Source organism: Coregonus clupeaformis, chromosome 8 (assembly GCF_020615455.1).
Source record: "Coregonus clupeaformis isolate EN_2021a chromosome 8, ASM2061545v1, whole genome shotgun sequence".
In the NCBI taxonomy this organism is placed as follows: domain Eukaryota; kingdom Metazoa; phylum Chordata; class Actinopteri; order Salmoniformes; family Salmonidae; genus Coregonus; species Coregonus clupeaformis.
In genome coordinates, this window is record NC_059199.1 from 237,007 (window position 1) to 261,958 (window position 24,952).

General features: G+C 45.7%; 1 protein-coding gene across 1 annotated transcript in view; it reads left to right on the forward strand.

The window, feature by feature from the left end:
* Window positions 1-4,734: 4,734 nt before the first annotated feature.
* Window positions 4,735-24,952, forward strand: part of LOC121571016 (neurexin-2-like) — a 140,578-nt gene continuing 120,360 nt past the window's right edge. The window contains exon 1 of the mRNA XM_045222198.1: window positions 4,735-4,903. The gene's annotated coding sequence lies outside the window, so the exon portion shown is untranslated. The remainder of the gene's footprint in view (window positions 4,904-24,952) is intronic.

Below are 24,952 nucleotides of genomic sequence, written 5' to 3' on the forward strand. Positions count from 1 at the left end.
CCAACGTAACGTGAAGTCCAAGGCTATACACAATACAAGCCCAACATTGGAACAAGATCCCACAAACATAGTAAGCAACTGGGCTACCTAAGTATGATCTCCAATCAGAGACAACGAGCGACAGCTGTCTCTGATTGGGAATCACACCCGGCCAAACATAGAAACACAATACCTAGATCCTAAACATAGAACACATCACATAGATTTCCACACCCTGACTCAGCATACAAGAGTTCCATTCATCAGGGCGTGACAGTACCCCCCCCCAAAGGTGCGGACTCCAACCGCACAAACCTGACATAACAGGGTAGGGTCCGGGTGGGCATTCCAACTCGGAGGCAGATCCGGCTCCGGGCGTGATGACCTCTTCCTCTCAGCCTCCCCGTTGCGCCCCTGGTCTGGTCTGGACCTCGGCGCGATGCTTCCCCTCTCCTTCCTCCCACGATGCACCAAGCCCTGTCTGGACCCTGGTGTGGGAGACCCAGAACCTGGAGAGGGGCTGACGTCTGGGCCTGGATCGGCAATCCTCCTGCGATGCACCAAGCCCTGTCTGGACCCTGGTGTGGGAGACCCAGAACCTGGAGAGGGGCTGACGTCTGGGCCTGGATCGGCAATCCTCCCGCGATGCACCAAGCCCTGTCTGGACCCTGGTGTGGGACGCCCTGACCCTGGAGAGGGGCTGACTTCTGGGTCTGGAGTAGAGCCGCTGACCAGAGCTGAACAGGCCCCCGGTGGAGCGGACTGCTCTAGCTCCGGAGTGGACCCGCTGACCAGAGCTGGACTGGGCACCGGTGGAGCGGACTGCTCTGGCTCCGGGAATGGATCCGCTGACCAGAGCTGGACTGGGCACCGGTGGAGCGGACTGCTCTGGCTCCGGAGTGGAACCGCTGACCGGAGCTGGACTGGGCAGCGGTGGAGCGGTGGAGCGGACTGCTCTGACTCCGGAGTGGAGCAGCTGACCGGTGCTGAACCAGGCACCGGTGGAACGAGCACGGGCCATGCCGGACTGGGAACACGCACCACTGGCTTGGTGCAAGGAGCAGGCACGGGCCGGGCCGGACTGGGAACACGCACCACTGGTCTGGTGCGAGGAGCAGGAACGGGCCGGACTGGAGACGCACCACAGGCCTGGTGCGAGGAGCAGGAACGGGCCAGGCCGGACTGGGAACACGCACCACTGGTCTGGTGCGCGGAGCAGGAACGGGCCGGGCCGGCGACACGCACCACTGGTTTGGTGCGAGGAGCAGGCACGGGCCGTACCGGACTGGGAACACGCACCACTGGCATGTTGCGAGGAGCAGGCACGAGGCATACCGGACTGGGAACCGGCGCTGGAGGTCTACGACTGTACCAGTCCTTTACTCTCCGCACCCAGTCCTCCTCCAGTAAGGACTCCTCCTTGAGCCCCCACGAGTGCACCCTTTTAGCCCCCCCAAAAAACATTATTGGGGCTGTCTTGCGGGCTTCCTCCTCGGCCGACGCCTTCTGTGTTCCTCTCCTGCCTGGGTCTCCTCCTTCGCCCAGGGTCCTTTTCCTGCCAAAATCTCCTCCCATGTCCAAAAACTCTTCCCCACCTGTGTCCAGGGTGTCTGCTGCTCGATCGTTGAAGAACGGGTCAGACCAAGGTGCAGCGTGCGATGTGAACATGTTTATTTTATAAAATAAACATACGAACAAAACAACAAACCAACGTAATGTGAAGTCCAAGGCTATACACAATACAAGCCTAACACAGGAACAAGATCCCACAAACATAGTAGGCAACTGGGCTACCTAAGTATGATCCCCAATCAGAGACAACGAGTGACAGCTGTCTCTGATTGGGAATCACACCCGGCCAAACATAGAAACACAATACCTAGATCCATCACATAGATTTCCACACCCTGACTCAACATACAAGAGTTCCATACGTCAGGGCGTGACAAGGATGCTCTCGATGGTGCAGCTGTAAAACATTTTGAGGATCTGAGGACCCATGCCAAATCTTTTCAGTCTCCTTAGGGGTAATAGGTTTTGTCGTGCACTCTTCACGACTGTCTTGGTGTGCTTGGACCATGTTAGTTTGTTGGTGATGTGGACACCAAGGAACTTGAAGCTCTCAAACAGCTCCACTACAGCCCTGTTGATGAGAATAGGGGCGTGCTCGGTCCTCTTCTTTTTCCTGTAGTCAACAATCATCTCCTTTGTCTTGATCACGTTGAGGGAGAGGTTGTTATCCTGGCACCACACACGCCAGGTCTCTGACCTCCTCCCTATAGGCTGTCTTGTCGTTGTCAGTGATCAGGCCTACCACTGTTGTGTCATCGGCAAACTTAATGATGGTGTTGGAGTCGTGCCTGGCCATGCAGTCATGAGTGAACAGGGAGTACAGGAGGGGACTTAGCACACACCCCTGAGGGGCCCCCGTGTTGAGGATCAGCGTGGCGGATGTGTTGTTACCTACCCTTAACACCTGGGGGCGGCCCGTCAGGAAGTCCAGGATCCAGTTGCAGAGGGAGGTGTTTAGTCCCAGGGTCCTTGGCTTAGTGATGAGCTTTGAGGGCACTATGGTGTTGAAAGCTGAGCTGTAGTCAATGAATAGCATTCTCACATAAATGTTCCTTTTGTCCAGGTGTGAAAGGGCAGTGTGGAGCACATCTTTGGATCTGTTGGGGCGATATGCAAATTGGAGTGGTTCTAGGGTTTCTGGGATAATGGTGTTGTGAGCCATGACCAGCCTTTCAAAGCACTTCATGGCTACAGACATGAGTGCTATGGGTCGGTAGTCATTTAGGCAGGTTACCTTAATATTCTTGGGCACAGGGACTATGGTGGTCTGCTTGAAACATGTTGGTATTACAGACTCAGACAGGGAGATGTTGAAAATGTCAGTGAAGACACTTGCCAGTTGGTCAGCGCATGCTCGGAGTACACGTTCTGGTAATCCATCTGGCCCTGCAGCCTTGTGAATGTTGACCTGTTTAAAGGTCTTACTCACATCGGCTGCAGAAGAAACTCTATAGTAATTTATAATGCATACAATAATATATTGAGTATAGAAGCAGTCCATAATATATCTTTACCCAGACTGAGATTTGCAGTTCCTTTCAACCCCTGATCCTGCTTAGACCTAGCAGTCTTTGCTTAGTGACAATGAGATCTGTGACCTCATCTTTCTTTTCTGTCTCACAGAGCGTGAGCAGCCCTGGATGGTATTTTGATCGACGCTCTACATGTCTGTCCCTGTCAATATCACTAAGTAAGAGTGCTTGATGCCCTCCTTCCAGCTTCATTGACTATGTGTCTGATTTCTCTATCAAAGACACAGGCCTCTGATTTAGACATGTTACAAAATAGAGGAACATTAAAAATAGATAACTACAGTTCATATTTCTCTCTGGTCTGAGTCCGTTGTTCTTTCAGTTCCCACAGCCACCATTACTGCTGGATAACTTGATACAGACACATACTCTTACAGGAAAAAGTAAATAGAGAGATAATAACATGTGCTGAGATAAAGTAATCAGCTGTGGCAATTTGCTGACATGACTTGGGACAGGAGTGAATCACAGTCACAGTCACACTCCAGACCAGACCAGACCAGACGAGGCTCTAGCCTTCTAATGAGCTGCAGCCCCAGCCCATGTCTGTCAGTGTCAGGGAGAGAGGGAGAGAGAGAGAGAGTGTGTGTGTGTGAGAGAGAGAGAGAGAGAGAGAGAGAGAGAGAGAGAGAGAGAGAGAGAGAGAGAGAGAGAACAGACAGACAGACAGACAGACAGACAGACAGACAGACAGACAGACAGACAGACAGACAGACAGACAGACAGACAGACAGACAGACAGACAGAGAGACAGAGAGACAGAGAGACACAGAGAGAGACAGACAGAGACAGACAGAGACAGACAGAGAGACAGAGAGACACAGAGAGAGACTTTGTTGAAAAATAGACATATTCTCCAAGTAGTAGTGGGCTGATCAGAAATAGTCAAATAGCTTAGCAATTGAAAAACGAAATATAAATGCTGTGATATTTCCATTACCGTTGTATAATTGGTTTGGGAATTGGTCCACAGATAATGAAGACTAGAAAAAAGAATAAGTACATAAATTCTTAATGTTTCATAACTTTGTGAAGAATTGCCTCCATGAGGGACATAGTAAAACTGTTGATAATTGAGTTCTGTTTTTATTGTGTAACCTTTAATATTCACAGTACATCTCTCATCCTGTTTTTGCATTAAATTGTTAAACTGTTCAATTGTATTTGCTTTGAAATCAAATGGGGCACATATTCACTAAAAATAATCTAAACAGTTTACCAATCAAGTTTGGCAATTGTTTGAATGTTGTGTTTTCATTGGTCCATTTGCATAGCTGATTTTAATTTAGTAATTAGGTCACCTGCCATTTGAAATAGGCTAGGTATGCCAGTAAGCCTACAATGTTGTCTTTCAACACTGTTTTTAAATGCCAATTGAGATTTTAACATTTTTGAATTAATTTAAGCCTTCTTAAGTAATAGGCCAGCCCTTCCACAAATGCCCAACATCAATGTTCAGAGTTCAAGTTAGATCTTCAGTGTGTCACTATGTGGGTCGCCTGGGGGAACTGGTAAATAGAGAACCGAAGGGGCTATTTCGCCAACTTCTCCCTCGCCTTGGTTGGAAGAAGCCGGAGCGGGGCGTGTCGCGGTGGGCGGGCTCCAGTGCGGTGCTGATGCTGTCTCTTCTATTCCACCCCGTGCAGGTAGAACGACAGGGCTAGCTCCGTTCGCATCTGCTAGCTGGAGAAGAAGAAGAAGAAAACTGCATTCTGACCTGCTTCACGCACTGGATAACAAAATAAGCGGCATATCCAGACCAGGAATATTACACACTTGATGTCTGGAGAATTATCGAGAGGGATTTCAGAAAGACACAAGTAAGGACTTTTTCTTCTGTATGTTTTTCTGTGGTCACAATTACTTTGCGTCTGTCTGCGTTTTCTGATAGCGCTGCTGTGGTGGAAGCAGGATGTGGATGTTCCGACAGCGTGACAAACATCAGAGCATGGTTATGTCAGACTATGGACCTTTTTGCTGTCGACTGCCGTTCTGAAATGTTTGTATTGAACGAGATATGATAGGCTAGTATGTTTTCATAATAATAAGACACCGTTTCCTTAGAGAAGAATATATACATGACTGTAGATGGAGTGATGCGTAATGGGTCAATATTTTGGAGGGGATTAGTCGGACCTGGCAGCAGGGTCCTTCTTTGGGATGAGACATCGCCTAAACGGGCAGACTGCTGCTCTTTTATCTGCGTCCAGAAAATGGCACGCTGTATCTTCAGAGATTATCTACATTGCTAATCAGCTTTTTATAAAAATGCATGTTGCTGGTATGGTCAAAGCAATTGGACAAGGGAAAAGTATCTCGTCTCACTTGTATTTTTACCGTTGCTGCGGGGTCTGGGTTTTGTAATAGGCTACATTCCCGAGAATAAAAAATAAAAATAAAAAACAGGAGAGAGCGTTTCGATTTTCACATGTTCTGAAAAATATGATTAATGTGATTACTGTAGAAATTGATATAACTTATGGTTGTAATATTAGGCTATGTTATGATCGGAGAATCCAATGTGAGAGGAGCGCGTCTTTTCATTGCCCTGTCTGGATAGACATCTTAGGCTCCAGTATCAAACCAAGTTCAGAAAGATGGTCATATGCTTCTTGCTGCAGAGAATGAGTCCACTGTCTATTCATCACATTATTATAGCATAGTTTACCTTTTTTAATGACAAATGCGATATATTTGATTAAACAGCATAGCAAATGCGACTCAAATGTTTTCCACTGTGTCGCTACACCGTAGCCCACTGGGGTGCGTAACCGTCTCTCCTTAGGGTCCCTCAATATCAGAGAGAGAGGAAAAATACCATGTTCCACGACAGTTATTGGTTACGTTTACATGAAAACTTGTGCTACATTGGGGATAGCCATAGCGGTTGGCGGGAGGCCTCGAGTTGACTGACGCACAGATAGACCAGGCAGTGGTGTATATGGCTTTTCGAACAGGCTGTCTTCTAATTCAAATACGGACCCCTGGGACAAATCATTGGACACGATGGCCCTTCTGATTAAGATTAAGATCACTTTATTCGTCAATTGTCCACAAGGTCCAACAAAATATGACTTTCCGCTTCATCCAACCCCTCCTAAAGACATACTGTACCTATACAAACAGGGTTGGGGAGGTTATTTTCTATATATAATCCGTTACAGTTACTAGCTATCTGTCCAAAATTGTAATCAGTAACGTACCTTTTGGATTACCCAAACTCAGTAACATAATCTGATTACTTTCAGTTACTTTTAGATTACTTTCCCCTGAAGAGGCATTAGAAGAAGACACAAATGAATATTACGAATTGAATGACATCTATTGCAGGATAAATCAATGTTAGAGTTTACATAGCTGGCCATAAATTGATTTTGCCTTTTACTTCATGAGTTGGTTATGTAGGCTTCTTCTAACCCATTGCTTTCTACTACAGCTAATAATACGATTAGGCTATATCTTTATATTAAAAACCAAAGTCTGTCAGATTTCTAGTCATTCCAATTAATTGAATATCCCTTGATCTTCAAGAATATAACTTGGAAATATGGAAATATAGATTAGCCAAATTGTTTTACATGAGCATAACCCCAAAACTAAGGACTTATTAGCCTACTCTGTTGTTTATCTTGTTGTCATGGAGGACTGATTCAAATCAAATCAAATTTTATTTGTCACATGCGCCGAATACAACCTTACGTGAAATGCTTACTTACAAGCCCTTAACCAACAATGTGGTACAGGTTATTCAAGGTAATTTTTACATGTAGGTAGGGGTAAAGTGACTATGCATTGATAAAAGACAGCGAGTAGCAGCAGTGTAAAAACAAAAGGGGGGGTCAATGCAAATAGTCCGGGTGGCCATTTGATTAATTGTTCAGCAGTTTTATGGCTTGGGGATAGAAGCTGTTAAGGATCCTTTTGGACCTAGACTTGGCGCTCCGGTACCACTTGCCGTGTGGTAGCAGAGAGAACAGTCTATGACTAGGGTGACTGGAGTCTTTGACAATATTTTGGGCCTTCCTCTGACACCGCCTGGTATATAGGTCCGGGATGGCAGGAAGCTTGGCCCCAGTGATGTACTGGGCTGTACGCACTACCCTCTGTAGCGCTTTTTTATTTAATTTTTTGTTTAACTAGGCAAGTCAGTTAAGAACAAATTCTTATTTACAATGACGGCCTACACCAGCCAAATCCGGACGACCCTGGGCCAATTGTGCGTTGCCCTATGGGACTCCCAATCACGGCCGGTTGTGATACAGCCTGGAATCGAACCAGGGTGTCTGTAGTGACGCCTCAAGCACTGAGATGCAGTGCCTTAGACCGCTGCGCCACTCGGGAGCCCACTCAGGAGCTTTACGGTCGGATGCAGAGCAGTTGCCATACCAGGCGGTGATGCAACCGGTCAGGAGGCTCTCGATGGTGCAGCTCTCGATGGTGCAGCTGTAGAACATTTTGAGGATCTGGGGAACCATGCCAAATCTTTTCAGTCTCCTGAGGGGAAAAGGCGTTGTCGTGCCCTCTTCACGACTTCCTTGGTGTGTTTGGACCATGATAGTTTATTGGTGATGTGGACACCAAGGAACTTGAAGCTCTCAACCTGCTCCACTACTGCCTGTCGATGTGAATGGGGGCGTGTTCGGTCATCCTTTTCCTGTAGTCCACGATCATCTCCTTTGTCTTGCTCATGTTGAGGGAGAGGTTGTTGTCCTGGCACCACACTGCAAGGTCTCTGACCTCCTCCCTATAGGCTGTCTCATCATTGTCGGTGATCAGGCCTACCACCGTTGTGTCATCAGCAAACTTAATGATGGTGTTGGAGTCGTGCCTGGCCATGCAGTCATGAGTGAACAGGGAGTACATGAGGGGACTAAGCACGCACCCCTGAGGGGCCCCCATGTTGAGGATCAGTGTGGCAGATGTGTTGTTGCCTACCCTTATCACCTGGGGGTAATTGGGCTCATTGCTTCGAGTTGAAGAAAAATGCTGTTCTCATGCAATGGCAATACCGAAAAGTGCTATATGCATGTGAAAATGTAACAACATATTCTGCATTTGCTATAGGCCTATTTTTTCAGTTTTTGTTTTTGACACTTTGATATCTCAATAATTTACCGCTGTTTAAATATATCAATAGTGTGTGCCCATTAGGTCTATCAGACTTTGGTGCGAAAAGTACAAATCAATCCCGGAACAACAGCAAAGGACCTTGTGAAGATGCTGGAGGAAACAGGTACAAAAGTATCTATATCCACAGTAAAACAAGTCCTTTATCGACATAACCTGAAAGGCCGCTCAGCAAGGAAGAAGCCACTGCTCCAAAACCGCCATAAAAAAGCCAGACTACGGTTTGCAACTGCACATGGGGAAAAAGATCGGACTTTTTGGAGAAATTTTCTCTGGTTTGATGAAAAATATAGAACTGTTTGGCCATAATGACCATCGTTATGTTTGGAGGAAAAAGGGGGTGGCTTGCAAGCTGAACAACACCATCCCAACCATGAAGCACAGGGGTGGCAGTATCATGCTGTGGGGGTACTTTGCTGCAGGAGGGACTGGTGCACTTCACAAAATAAATGGCATCATGAGGAAGGAAAATTATGTGGATATATTGAAGCAACATCTCAAGACATTAGTCAGGATGTTAAAACTTGGTCGCAAATGGGTCTTCCAAATGGACAATGACCCCAAGCATACTTCCAAAGTTGTGGCAAAATGGCTAAGGACAACAAAGTCAAGGTATTGGAGTGGCCATCACGAAAACCTGACCTCAATCCTATAGAAAATGTGTGTGCAGAACTGAAAAAGCATGTGCGAGCAAGGAGTCCTACAAACCTGACTCATTTACCCCAGCTCTTTCAGGAGGAATGGGCCAAAATTCACCCAGTTTATTGTGAGAAGCTGGAAGGCTACCCAAAACGTTTTACCCAAGTTTAACAATTTAAAGGCAATGCTACCAAATACTAATTGAGTGTATGTAAACTTCTGACCCACTGGGAATGTGATGAAAGAAATAAAAGCTGAAATAAATAATTCTCTCTACTATTATTCTATTCTATTATTCTGACATTTCACATTCTTAAAATAAAGTGGTGATCCTAACTGACCTAAGACAGGGAATTTCTACTAGGATTAAATGTCAGGAATTGTGAAAAACTGAGTTTAAATGTATTTGGCTAAGGTGTATGTAAACTTCCGATTTCAACTGTAGCTTGGCCTGTAACCTACAAAAGCCTATTCCTGGTATTTTCCCGCGATCAATGAAATGTATTTGGTGTGTCATCATAGTAGTCTTGTGGTCAGACTCGCTCAGGCGAAACAAACTTAAACTTGCTCCTTTTTTTTATTGCTGATTTGAATGACATTGAGAAAACAGAAAGGTGTCAAACAAATGTTTCGCAAACATCCTTTCTGAATTTAAAAGTAATCCTAGAAGTAATCATCTAGTTTTTCAAAAGTATCTGTGTTCTGATTACAATATTTTGCTGGTAACATAAGAGATTACAGTTGCAGTTTTTTGTAATCAGTTACATGTAACGGATTATATGTAATCCGTTACTCCCCAACCCTGCATAAACCCTGCATATACAGTACACACATACACACACACACACACACACACGCACACACGCACACACACACACACACACACACACACACACACACACACACACACACACACACACACACACACACACACACACACACACACACACACACACACACACACACACACACACATGCACACACACACTTGTACACTGAGTATACAAAACAAGGACACCTTCTTAATATTGAGTTGCACCCCTCCTTCGAACAGCACTCCACTCCAAGGCACACTTACCTATTCACACTCTGAATGGCATACATACACAATCCATGTCTCAATTGTCTAAAGGCTTAAAAATCCTTCTTTAACCTGTCTCCTCCCCTTCATCTACACTGATTGAAGTGGATTTAACAAGTGACATCAATAAGGGATCATAGCTTTCACCTGGATTCATCTGGTCAGTCTATGTCATGGAAAGAGCATTGTGTCCTTAATGTTTTGTACACCCATTGCCATGTTCATAGCCTTTATACCACTCCTCGCAAACTCATTTCCATTCTAATCCATGTAATTCTGTTTGGACTGTATTATGAAGGGAGGTTGGTTTCAGCTAAGGCCCTGACCACGTCTATACATTCACAAATGACTGGGTGAATATACTGTTTATCACTTGCATGTCCAGCTCATCTCACAATTGTGTTAAAGGAAATAGCAACAAATAAAATTAATTAAACCATTTGAAATGTGATCATCTTGTCTGAAGCTATTGATTGAAGTACTCTTTTAGGAACATCATACCATGCTATTGACTTTGGTCTCTAAAGCCGTTTTGACTGACAGTGAGTTTATAGTCAATGAATAACGCATAGGCTAATTAGCATCTTCTATAGTGTGCTTACATATTTAACACTGTGGTGCTGCCAACAGACGATGAAGTGTAGGTTCTGTATGCACACTTTTTATCTATTGTTCTGCTCATTGTATTTTATGGAGGGTGCTTAACATTGCTATTGTGGGTTGAGATTACTTATAATAATTGCAAATTCCCCTCAATCTGAATAATATATTCCAGACCTTTTCACCATTTGTTATTCAGTGAGTGCAAAAGTGAGTTTTTAATGTCTTCTGCCTAAATTTGTGTGCTCTTATCCACTGATATGCAGCTTTCCTGGATACAAAATCCATACAAAATATGCCAGTGATTCCAACTCTAATAATTAACCTAATTTAAAGGCCTCTGCAATTAGCATGCATTGACACGTTGGATAGCCTCTAAAATAGGCCTTTTGAAACTCGGACGTATTAATGTACCTTGTCTAGGAAGTAGGCCCACAAACTAAAAGTTATATTTCATTCTATTCTATTTCATTCTATTATATTCTATTTTATTCTATTCTATTTTATTTTATTATATTGGATTCTATTCTATTCTATTTTATTCTATTTTATTGCATTCAATTTTATTTTATTGTATTCTACTGTATTATATTTTATGCTATTTTATTTTATTGTATTCTATTGTATTCTATTGTATTTTATTTTATTTTATTTTATTTTATTTTATTTTAGTCTATTTTATTTTATTCTATTTTATTTTATTTTATTTTATTCTATTCTATTTTATTTCATTCTATTCAATTATATTCTGTTGCATTCATTTTTTGTATTCTATTCTATTGTGGTTTGATAATGGGCAAGAGAGGTTCATCATCATCTAAAATGTCAGCCACATGGTCAATTCAGGATACTGTTTTGGTATCGTAGTGTAGTGGAAAGGTTCATAAAGCAAAATGTCAGCCACAAGGCCTCAGAAATCCTATCCACTAAGAGGACAGTTGTATTGAATAGCTCAGCTGCCATTTTCCCTGACACAGACATCAGGGGTTCCTCTCCCACTCACCTCTGTTGAGACGTGCCCCGTCGCTAGGCCGTCGCTAGGCCAACACGGCCATGACCTCCTGTTCTGGTTCATCACTGTCAGTGAGGGAGGGAAGGAGAGAGGAGGCATGAGGGAACGAGAGAGAGAGAATCAGGCATGGTAATCTCCCTGTAATCCCTCACAGAGCAGCGACGAGAGCAATCTGCCTCATTAACTCTTTACTCCTACTCCTCCATCATCTTACTATTCCTCCATCCATCTGTCTATTCCTTCATCCATCTGTCTATTCCTCCATCCATCTGTCTATTCCTTCATCCATCTGTCTATTCCTTCATCCATCTGTCTATTCCTTCATCCATCTGTCTAATCCTTCATCCATCTGTCTATTCCTTCATCCATCTGTCTATTCCTTCATACATCTGTCTATTCCTCCATCCATCTGTCTAATCCTTCATACATCTGTCTATTCCTTCATCCATCTGTCTATTCCTTCATCCATCTGTCTATTCCTTCATCCATCTGTCTATTCCTTCATCCATCTGTCTATTCCTCCATCCATCTGTCTATTCCCTCATCCATCCGTCTATTCCTTCATCCATCTGTCTATTCCTTCATCCATCTGTCTATTCCTTCATCCATCTGCTATTCCTTCATTCATCTGTCTATTCCTTCATCCATCTGTCTATTCCTTCATCCATCTGTCTATTCCTCCATCCATCTGTCTATTCCTTCATCCATCTGTCTATTCCTTCATCCATCTGTCTATTCCTTCATCCATCTGTCTATTCCTCCATCCATCTGTCTATTCCTTCATCCATCTGTCTATTCCTTCATCCATCTGTCTATTCCTTCATCCATCCGTCTATTCCTTCATCCATCTGTCTGTTCCTTCATCCATTTGTCAGTTCCTTCATCCAAACGAAGGAATGAGCAGACAAGCTTATGGGGAGGTAAAAGGCAGACAAGCAGACACTTTCAATTGCAAAGAAAAGGGAATGGAAAAACACATTCTGAATATAAAGACCCTCTGTCCACCGCCACCCCCCATCCCCCCATCCCCTCCATTATGTTTATGTGTCTGTGATGTGGGGAGACGTGCCCTGCCTGCCTGCCCTGCCTCTTCCAGCCTCAGCCTCATCTAATGCTTTGATTACGCAGTCAGAGCAGAGGGAGTTATGGGAGGCCTCTAATGGAGAAGGCCCTATGATCTAACAACATACTTAAAGACCTCTCATTGTCTTCCACACTGATTGGCTGAATCCTACTGAAAAATAATACTGTGTGGAGTATTGCTTGATCTGATTGGGTTAGTTGAGTTTGATTGGTAGGCTTGGAAGGGATTTTGCCACAAGGAGTAATGGCATGCAGATGGTTTGGGTGTTTTTTGGGGATGTTACATTTTGTAGTCCTCTCAGGGTTTTGGTGGATGAATGACAAAGTTGTTTAGTGATATTGTCAGAATCCCAAAGGGATTGCAGTTTTTCTGAATAGTTGAATGAAGCAAACTTAGCCATTTTCATTTCGGAGTTATCCCAAAAACGGCAACACAAAGCCAATTAATTATTAAGATGCTTTCTCTGTAGCACTTGCCTCAAGTGAAAGCCACATTTTATATATTAGCTGTCTCTAAAGAGCCATGGAAGTAGGGTTCCTCAGCGAGCCGACGAGAAGAGAAGAGAAAAACAGATTAAAAACAGATAAATAATAAAGACGTGATGGAGGCTACATGCTCCTCCTCCTCCTCCTCCTCCTCCTCCTCCTCCTTCTTCTCTTCCTCCTCTTCCTCCTCCTCCTCCTCCTCCTCCTCCTCCTCTTCCTTCCCCTCCTTCTCCTCCTTTTCCTCCTTTTCCTCCTTTTCCTCCTTCTTCTCCTTCCCCTTCTCACCCTCCTCCTCCTCCTTCTCCTCCTCCTCCTCCTTCTCCTCCTCTTCCTTCCCCTCCTTCTCCTCCTTCTTCTCCTTCTCCTCCTTCCCCTTCTCATCCTCCTCCTCCTCCTCCTCCTCCTCCTCCTCCTCCTCCTCCTCCTCCTCCTCCTCCTCCTCCTCCTCCTCCTCATCCTCCTCCTCCTCCTTCTCATCCTCCTCCTCCTTCTCATCCTCCTCCTCCTCCTCCTCCTTCTCCTCCTCCTCCTCCTCCTCCTCCTCCTCCTCCACTTTCTACTGTCATACCACGTATTATTATTTATTTATAACTTTAGCCGGCGTGAACTCACCAGACCTGGGTGTTTGGGGTATGCATTTGATGTGTGACGCATCGCTTTAGCACTCTCTAGTGAGCTATTTAACCTAAATTACTACAGTACAAAAGACAGCTGCTTTCTCTGGTATAAAAATACTCAATCTCACCTCGCCCGCCTTCAGAAGGGAATCTGTTGGGCAAACGGAGTGATGTAAGCTCTCCGTTGATTATATATCACGTTCACCAGCATCCTGCCTGCAAAATATTACAGTTTACTTTAGAATACTACAGTACATACTATATAATTCTATGGTAAAATGTAGTATACTGTATAATACTATAGTAAATACTACAGTATTATCCGCAAAAAAGCACTGTAGTAAATACTACAGTAATATCTACAAAAACACTACAGTCCGCAAAAACACTACACTTTTTAAACAATTAATTTGCATATACCCTGTCCATTTCCCTCCCCCATAATTTGTTCCACCCACAAGTCAGAAACCTACATGCCAAGTATACACCATATATTGTGTTCCCTACAGGTTACAGAAAATAGCTCAGAAGCTCTGAACTATCCATTTAGACCCCAGTCGTACCTCCCTCCCTCCCTCCCTCCCTCCCTCCCTCCCTCCCTCCCTCCCTCCCTCCCTCCCTCCCTCCCTCCCTCCCTCCCTACCTACCTCCCTCCCTCCCTCCCTCCCTCCCTACAGTCTATGGAAAATGTGTTATTTTATTATTTCCTGAAAGTGAAAGCCTCCACTTTTATGTCAAAGATAATAAAACAAAAACACTGTAGTAAATACTACAGTAATGTCCGCAAAAAGTAAATACTACAGTATTGCAATTGCAAAAACACTACATTAATTACTATTGTATAGACTACAGTTTTCTTTTACGACAGTATTTATACTATAGTATAATAAAACACTCTCAGTGATAAAACACTCGCAGTGAATACTAAAGTAAACTCAGCCAAAAACACTACAGTGAATATTATAGTATTTATACCATATTATAAACTGGGTGGTTTGAGCCCTGAATGCTGATTGGCTGTATGACAAAACATTTATTTTTGCTGTTCTAATTATGTTGGTAACCAGTTTATAATGGCAATAAGGCACCTCAGGGGTTTGTGGTATATGGACAATATACCATGACTAAGGGCTGTATCCAGGCACTCCGCATTGCGTCGTGCTTACAAGCAGCCCTTAGCCATGGTATATTGGCCATATACCACACCCCATTGTGCCTTATTGCTTAAGTATACTATAATATTTTTTCATGTGGGTGGGGCTATTCTAAAATATATATATGTACACTACCATTCAAAAGTTTGGGGTCACTTAGAAATTTCCTTGTTTTCCATGAAAACATACATGAAATGAGTTTGAATAGGAAATATAGCAAAATGCATAGGAAATATAGTCATTGACAAGGTTAGAAATAATGATTTTTAATAGAAATAATAATTGTGTCCTTCAAACTTTGCTTTCGTCAAAGAATCCTCCATTTGCAGCAATTACAGCCTTGCAGACGTTTGGCATTCTAGTTGTCAATTTGTTGAGGTAATCTGAAGAGATTTCACCCCATGCTTCCTGAAGGACCTCCCACAAGTTGGATTGGCTTGATGGGCACTTCTTACGTACCATACGGTCAAGCTGCTCCCACAACAGCTCAATAGTGTTAAGATCCGGTGACTGTGCTGGCCACTCCATTATAGACAGAATACCAGCTGACTACTTCTTCCCTAAATAGTTCTTGCATAGTTTGGAGCTGTGCTTTGGGTCATTGTCCTGTTGTAGGAGGAAATTGGCTCCAATCAAGCGCCGTCCACAGGGTATGGCATGGCGTTGCAAAATGGAGTGATAGCCTTCCTTCAATATCCCTTTTACCCTGTACAAATCTCCCACTTTACCACCACCAAAGCACCCCCAGACCATCATGTTGCCTCCACCATGCTTGACAGATGGCATCAAGCAGTCCTCCAGCATCTTTTAATTTGGTCTGCGTCTCACAAATGTTCTTCTTTGTGATCCGAACACCTCAAACTTCGATTAGTCTTTCCATAACACTTTTTTTCCAATCTTCCTCTGTCCAGTGTCTGTGATATGGCTTTTTCTTTGCAACTCTGCTTAGAAGGTCAGCATCCCGGAGTCGCCTCTTCACTGTTGACGTTGAGACTGGTGTTTTGCGGGTACAATTTAATGAAGCTGCCAGTTGAGGACCTGTGAGGCGTCTGTTTCTCAAACTAGACACTCTAATGTATTTGTCCTCTTGCTCAGTTGTGCACCGGGGCCTCCCACTCCTCTTTCTATTCTGGTTAGAGCCAGTTTGCGCTGTTCTGTGAAGGCAGTAGTACACAGCATTGTACGAGATCTTAAGTTTCTTGGCAATTTCTCGCATGGAATAGCCTTCATTTCTCAGAACAAGAATAGACTGACGAGTTCCAGAAAGAAAGTTCTTTGTTTCTGGCCATTTTGATCCTGTAATTGAACCCACAATTGCTGATGCTCCAGATACTCAACTAGTCTCAAGAAGGCCAGTTTTATTGCTACTTTAATCAGCACAACAGTTTTCAGCTGTGCTAACATAATTGCAAAAGGGTTTTCTAATGATCAATTAGACTTTTAAAATGATAAACTTGGATTAGTGTCACGCCCTGGCTCGGGGGACTCTTAAATGTTGAGCCAGGGTGTGGAATTTCTGTTACATTTTCTATGTTTTCGTTCTAGATCGTTTAGATCTATGTTGGCCAGGGTGGTTCCCAATCAGAGGCAGCTGTAGCTCGTTGTCTCTGATTGGGGACCATACTTAGGCAGCCTGTTTTCACTAGTTTATTGTGGGATCTTGTTCCGAAAGGTTTTGTGTATAACCTAGGACTTCACGTATCGTTTGGTTTATTGTTTTTGTTTGTGTAAGTACAATTAAAGAATGTACGCTTATCACGCTGCGCCTTGGTCCGCTTCATCTGTCGACGATCGTGACAGAAGATCCCACCACCAGAGGACCAAGCAGCGTGCCCAGGAGGAGAAGTTGGCGATGTCCCAGGTGGGCGAATGGTAGTCTTGGGAGGACATATTCGCGGGCAGAGGGCCATGGGCAAAAGTAAATGCCCAGGCAGGAGAGGAGAAATGGCGCCAACCGTGCCGACGACGGACACGCGAGAGGCAACCCCAATAAATATTTTTGGGGGGGCACACGGCGTGGACGACGGGGCTGCTGGAGGCAGCTACAGGACAAATCGGCGGACTAGGAGAGGAGGCCATCAGGTTTGGGGGGCTGGAAGGGTGGTTGGCGGAGCCTAGAGGTAGAGCAGAGCCAACTCCCCGTACTCAGGCTAGGCAGCGTGAGATTGGGCAGGTTCTGTGTTATGCGGAGCCACGTACTGTGCCGCGAGTGTTCCGGCACAGTCCTGTACGTCCTGTGCTAGCACCACGCACGTGTCGTGCTAAGGTGGGCATGCAGCCAGGACGGAGTGTGCCGGATCAACGCTCGTGGCCTCCATTACCCCTCCTCGGTCCCGGATATCCTGCGCCAGTGCCACGTGCTGTAGTGCCAGTACGAGTGCACAGCCCTGTACGTCCTGTGCTGATGCCTCACACAGATTGTGTGGAAATAGGCATTCAGCCAGGACAGGTTGTGTCAGCTCTCCGCTCCAGACCTCCAGTCCGTCTCCACAGTCCAGTTCGGCCTGTTCCTGTCCCTCGCACCAAGCCTGTGGTGCGCTTCGCCAGCCCGGTCCGGCCTGTTCCTGCTCCCCGCACCAAGCCTATGGTGCGCGTCTTCAGCCCGGTCCGGCCTGTTCCTGCGCCCTGCACCAAGCCTGTGGTGCGTGTCGCCAGCTCGGTCCGGCCTGTTCCTGCTTCCCGCACCAAGCCTGTGGTGCGCGTTGCCTGCCCGGTCCGGCCTGTTCCTGTCCCTCGCACCAAGCCTGTGGTGCGCGTCACCAGCCCGGTCCGGCCTGTTCCTGCTCCCCGCACCAAGCCTGTGGTGCGCGTTGCCTGCCCGGTCCGGCCTGTTCCTGTCCCTCGCACCAAGCCTGTGGTGCGCGTCACCAGCCCGGTCCGGCCTGTTCCTGCTCCCCGCACCAAGCCTGTGGTGCGCGTCGCCAGCCTGGTCTGGCCCGTTCCTGCTCCCCGCTCCAAGCCTGTGGTGCGCGTCGCCAGCCCGGTCCGGCCTGTCCCTGTCCCTCGCACCAAGACTGTGGTGCGCGTCGTCAGCCCGGTCCGGCCTGTTCCTGCCCCTCGCACCAAGCCAGTGGTGCGCACGCCAGCCCCGGTCCGGCCTGTTCCTGCTCCCCGCACCAAGCCAATGGTGCGGCGTCGTCAGCCCGGTCCGGCCCGTTCCTGCCCCTCGCACCAAGCCAGTGGTGCGCGTCGCCAACCGGTCCGGCCCGTTCCTGCTCCCCGCACCAAGCCAGTGGTGCGCGTCGTCAGTCCGGTCCGGCCTGTTCCTGCTCCCCGCACCAAGCCTGTGGTGCGCGTTGCCTGCCCGGTCCGGCCTGTTCCTGTCCCTCGCACCAAGCCTGTGGTGCGCGTCACCAGCCCGGTCCGGCCTGTTCCTGCTCCCCGCACCAAGCCTGTGGTGCGCGTCGCCAGCCTGGTCCGGCCCGTTCCTGCTCCCCGCACCAAGCCTGTGGTGCGCGTCGCCAGCCCGGTCCGGCCTGTCCCTGTCCCTCGCACCAAGACTGTGGTGCGCGTCGTCAGCCCGGTCCGGCCTGTTCCTGCCCCTCGCACCAAGCCAGTGGTGCGCATCGCCAGCCCGGTCCGGCCTGTTCCTGCTCCCCGCACCAAGCCAATGGTGCGGCGTCGTCACCCGGTCCGGCCCGTTCCTGCCCTCGCACCAAGCCAGTGGTGCGGCGTCGCCAGCCCGGTCCGGCCCGTTCCTGCTCCCCGCACCAAGCCAGTGGTGCGCGTCGTCAGTCCGGTCCGGCCCGTTCCTGCTCCCCGCACCAAGCCAGTGGTGCGCGTCGCCAGCCCGGTCCGGCCCGTTCCTGCTCCCCGCACCAAGCCAGTGGTGCGCGTCGTCAGTCCGGCACGGTCCGTGCCTGTTCCACCAGTGCCTGGTCCGGCACCGGTCAGCTGCTCCACACCGGAGCCAGAGCAATCCGCTCCACCGGTGTCCAGTCCAGCTCCGGCCAGCGGGGCCAGACCAGACCAGGGGCGCTACGGGGGGGTAGACAGAGAGTGGTGGTCACGCCCGGAGCCGGATCCGCCTCCGAGGCGGAATGACCACCCGGCCCCTATCCCGTTATGTTGGTGTGGCGCGGTCACAGTCCGCGCCTTTGGGGGGGGGGGGGTACTGTCACGCCCTGACTCGGGGGACTCTTAAATGTTGAGCCAGGGTGTGGAATTTCTGTTACATTTTCTATGTTTTCGTTCTAGATCGTTTAGATCTATGTTGGCCAGGGATGTTCCCAATCAGAGGCAGCTGTAGCTCGTTGTCTCTGATTGGGGCCCATACTTAGGCAGCCTGTTTTCACTAGTTTATTGTGGAATCTTGTTCCGAAAGGTTTTGTGTATAACCTAGGACTTCACGTATCGTTTGGTTTATTGTTTTGGTTCGTGTGTGTACACAAATAAAGAATGTACGCTTATCACGCTGCGCCTTGGTCCGCTTCATCTGTCGACGATCGTGACAATTAGCAAACACAACGTGCCATTGGAACACAGAACTGATGGTTGCTGATAATTGGCCTCTGTACGCCTATGTAGATATTCAATTAAAAATCAGTCGTTTCCAGCTACAATATCCATTTACAACATTAACAATGTCTACACTGTATTTCTGATCAATTTGATGTTATTTTTATGGACAAAAAATTGCTTTTCTTTCGAAAACAAGGACATTTCTAAGTGACCCCAAACTTTTGAAAGGTAGTGTATATATACAGTATATATACAGTATATGTTTTATCATAAACCGGGTGGTTCAAGCCCTGAATGCTGATTGGCTGACAGCCGTGGTATACCACGGGTATGACAAAACATTTATTTTCATTGCTCTAATTACGTTGGTAACCAGTTTATAACAGCAATAAGGCACCTCGGGGGGTTTTGTTATATGACCAATATACCACGGCTAAGGACTGTATCCACACACTCTGCATTGCATCGTGCATTAGATCAGCCCTTAGCTGCGGTATATTGGCCATATACCACACCCCCTCAGGCCTTAGTGCTTAATTGAATACGAAAATATGCAATCTACCTGCAGTGAAGCAGCTCAAAATGTACATTACATTCAGTCATCTAACAGACTCCCATTCAGAGCGACCCACAGGAGCAACCAGGGTCAAGCGCCCCGCCCAAGGACACGTCGACAGATCTCCCACCAAGTCAAAATGGGGACCCGAACCAGTGACCTATTGGCCACCGGCCCAAGCTCTCAACACACCATACCACCAACTCTCCAAGATCCCCCCACAGATCCACGAGAGCTGCCCCTCAACCATCTGAGACCCCCCCTAGAGTCCCCCCCCCCTAAAAAAAACCTCTCCCTTACTTTTTTTGTTTGTTTATTTTGACTTTATTTTTTACTTTTATCTTTGACTGTCATTCTATCCCCTCCCAGCAACTCCAATCACACTTGTCTCCAGTTCCACATCCCAACCCTCAGCTTCCCTCAGCCCATCCCACCTATCTCTGCTGGCACCCTCTTTAGATTTCTACACGCCATACACTACCGGTCAAAAGTTTTAGAACACCTACTCATTCAAGGGTTTTTCTTTATTTTTTTTTGCTATTTTCTATATTGTAGAATAATAGTGAACACATCAAAACTATGACATAACACATATGGAATCATGTAGTAACCAAAAAAGTGTTAAACAAATCAAAATATATTTTATATTTGAGATTCTTCAAATAGCCACCCTTTGCCTTGATGACAGCTTTGCACACTCTTGGCATTCTCTCAACCAGCTTCACCTGGAATGCTTTTAAAACCGTCTTGATGGCTGCTTTTCTTTCCCTCTGCGGTCCGACTCATCCCAAACCATCTCAATTTGGTTGAGCTCGGGGGATTGTGGAGGCCAGGTCATTTGAAAATCAAATGATAGTCCCACTAAGCCCAAACCAGATGGGATGGCGTATCGCTGCAAAATGCTGTGGTAGCCATGCTGGTTAAATTCTAAATAAATCACAGACAGTGTCACCAGCAAAGCACCCCCACACCATAACACCTCCTCCTCCATGCTAAACGGTGGGAAATACACATGCGGAGATAATCCGTTCACCCACACCGCGTCTCACCAAGACACGGCGGTTGGAACCAAAACCTCCAATTTGGACTCCAGACCAAAGGACACATTTCCACCATTCTAATGTCCATTACTCATGTTTCTTGCCCCAAGCACGTCTCTTCTTCTTATTGGTGTCCTTTAGTAGTGGTTTCTTTTCAGCAATTCAACCAGGAAGGCCTGATTCACAGTCTCCGCTGAACAGTTGATATTGAGATGTGTCTGTTACTTGAACTCGGTGAAGCATTTATTTGGGCTGCAATTTCTGAGGCTGGTAACTCTAATGAACTTATCCTCTGCAGCAGAGGTAACTCTGGGTCTTCCATCCCTGTGGCGGTCCTCATGAGAGCAAGTTTCATCATAGCGCTTGATGGTTTCTGCGACTGCACTTGAAGAAACGTTCAAAGTTATTGAAATGTTCCGTATTGACTGACATTCATGTCTTAAAGTAATGATGGACTGTCGTTTCTCTTTGCTTATTTGAGCTGTTCTTGCCATAATGTGGACTTGGTCTTTTACCAAATAGGGCTATCTTCTGTATACCCCCCCTACCTTGTCACAACACAACTGATTGGCTCATACGCATTAAGAAGGAAAGAAATTCCACAAATTAACTTTTAACAAGGCACACCTGTTAATTGAAATGCATTCCAGCTGACTACCTAATGAAGCTGGTTGAGAGAATGCCAAGAGTGTGCAAAGCTGTCATCAAGGCAAAGGGTGGCTATTTGAAGAATCTCAAACATAAGATATATTTTGATTTGCTTAACACTTTTTTGGTTACTACATGATTCCATATGTGTTATTTCATAGTTTTGATGTCTTCACTATTATTCTACAATGTAGAAAATAGTAAAAATAATGAAAAACCCTTGAATGAGTAGGTGTTCTAAAACCTTTGACCGGTGGTGTATATCTTTCAATTATGCTGTGATGTTTAACATACAATTTGAATCTATCTAATCGAATAGAATCCACAGATAGCGAGTTGAAGATAAATACTTTTAATAAGATTATTAGTAATTGACTGACCAGGTTTCTCTAGATCTCCCAACAATGCTATTTCTAGGGTGAATTTTTGATTAATGTTATGCTTTTTCAGCCATTCCTGAACCTGAGACCAGAAACAGGCTACCTGAGGGCAATACCAAAACAAAAGGTATTTTGATTATGTATCCTCACAACAAAATCTGCAGAGCTGCAATGATTGTATGACCCAAATATTCAACATTTTGTTGATGACCAGAATTCTGTACAAGAATTTTAGCTGAAAAGCACAAAGTCTAGAATCTTGCGTCGTTTTATATATCAACTCATACACCCTGTGCCATGGAAGCGGTACATCAAAAATCTCTTCCCAGCTATTTTGCAATCTGTATGGCACAGCTGTCAACATCCTGGTCCTCAAATGAAACTGGTATACTTTCCTATTTATGCTATTTTTGTTCCTCCGACAGTTTTGATAGATTTATATTGGGCAGACAGACCAGTTCCCTACCTCCTCCCACTGACACCTGCCTCCTCAATTTTGAGGGGTAATGCTGTAATCAATTGGTTGTAATCTTGGATTGAGCAGACCTTCCCATATAATTCCAATAACTCCATGAAAGACATAACTCTACCGTTCCAATTTGCAATATCATTTCAAAACAAAATACCCTTTTCAAATATATTTTCCATAAATACAGGTATTTTATCAACTAGCACATTTGAGTTCAACCATACTATTTGTTATAATATTTGTTATATCTTTTCAGGGGGATGAAATTGAAATTGCAACCAGCTCTGCAATGCTTGTTCGAAAAAAATCTAAATTAATGGAAAATGAGTCATTGCAATCTCCACAAAGGTAAAAAGGCCATTTGTAAACAATGGATGAGCTTTTCTATTTTTTGCTCATATGATTTGAAAAACGAATCATCAGGGGTAGGCAGTGCCATAAGTAAGTGAGTAAACTGAGATATGACTAAGGTAAACTGCAGGGTAATGTAAAAGTTGTATTTTTAAAAGATCCAATATGTAATATGGTACACTTATCATAATTGACCTTTCTGGGCTCTCTGGACTAAAATCTATCTAGATCTTCAATGAGAGCTTCGATCTAGCTTGCGGACTTAAAATAGAACTGGGGGCCATCCTTACCTTTTTGAGGTACAGTGGTAAAAAGATGTCTTAACGCACTGTAGCTCCTGTGCTTAAGTGTTGCTAGCCGGCTGGTAATGGATCCCATTTGGCCCATAATGATGAGACGTCAGCGGAACTAGTTACATAATGAGTATTTAGAGGTCAGAATATAAGAAACCCCTTATCAAACGTTACTGCTGTTATCTGTAGAGGAAGTCGGTAATCAAATCCCTATGCTAACACATTACACCTTACAGTTGATCGTTAGGGAACCTCCTACGTGGTTGGAAAGGGGAATCGATTTTCTTCGGTATTCATTTCGAACACAAAACCTAAACAGAAGGGGCCAATGTAATATGTGCATTGCTTAGCTGAATGGATAGGGTCATGGTCATGTGGAGACATTGTGTACTGTGTACATTGTACGTTGTGTACTGGAGGCAGAGGAGAGACTCTCAAGTTGTAGTCATCCTATAATATTTACATCAACTCCAGTCGATGACGTTCCATATCCATAGAGTTGTACTCCACTCCAGTTCTGTCGTATTGATAGCGGCATACTTATGAGTGACAGAGCAGTGGACATAGCCTTGAATCCATGCCAATGTCCTCTGAGCTAAAATAAGCCATCAATCCTTCACTGTAATAAAGATACTCTTGAAAGTTTGAAAGATGAACCGGGAAGTTGGAGGGAATAAGGAAAATGTCACAGTAGTCAATCTACATCATGGATATGGTGACCCGTCTTAGTGTCACTTCACTGTGTTCGGAGTTTCTCTAATGGCGGCCCCAGTGTTGATGTTTTTCCTTCGGTCGTCGGGGGCGACTGAGGCTGTGTCATAGCAGTCAGTTCTGCCCGCCCGGGCGCTCTTCTGCTCCGTGGTTTTAAAGTGAAAAAGCTGAGACGTGATTGGTCCGGTTGTGTCGGAGGCTGCTACCAGAGAGTGAGGGACACAAAAGACAAGTCACAGCTCTCCCTTTCCTCCTCACGTCCTAGCTCAGCCATTTTTATTTTACCCCCCTTTTCAATCTTGTCTCATCAGTGCAACTCCCCAACGGGCTCAGGAGGCAAAGGTCGAGGGATAACCCGGACGACGCTGGGCCAATTGTGCGCCGCCCTATGGGACTCCCGATCATGGCCAGTTGTGACACAGCCTGGGAACGAAGCCGGGGTCTGTAGTGACGCCTCTAGCACTGCGATGCAGTGCCTTAGACCGCTGTGCCACTCAGGAGGCCCCTAGCTCTACCATTTCAATAACAATCCAGTCTGATTTCTGATCAGTTTAGAAAGTTGCTGACTTACTCCACTCTGATGAGGTACATAGGGGTTTATTCATTATTTTGGATCCATTCTTTATAGTCAATTTTCCAGCATTATGTACTTTTCAAGGCATCGCAATAGTGACACATAATTTAAATGCATCTAAAAAATACTGTATCTTATTGTTCCACACATGATCTCCCCATGATAACTGTTGATGGTGTTTCTCATCAACAGCTACACAACATTTCCACAACCCTCTCCCAGCCTCTAAGCCCCATCCAGAGATTGATTATCAGGACTCAAATAGTTTTGGGATCCGTGCCACAATCTTATCAGCAGTTGCTAATTTGTTTTTCAGCACATATTGGGATCCAAGTCTGTATTCCCTTCAGAGTCCAATATTTATCAGCAGTTTTCTCCCTCATTCATCTGGTGTGACCAGGGGGCCGGGGTAACGGTCTGGAACACGCTTTCCACTGTGCTCAGAGGAAACGGCAGCTTCACTGAAGCCGAGACACACAATTCCTAAAAAGACACTTTCGCAATCACCTTTGTGGCAAAAATATCCATAGAATGAAGTCAGTAATTTTTTTATTTTTATCGCTCACATCTGAAGATATTAACATTTC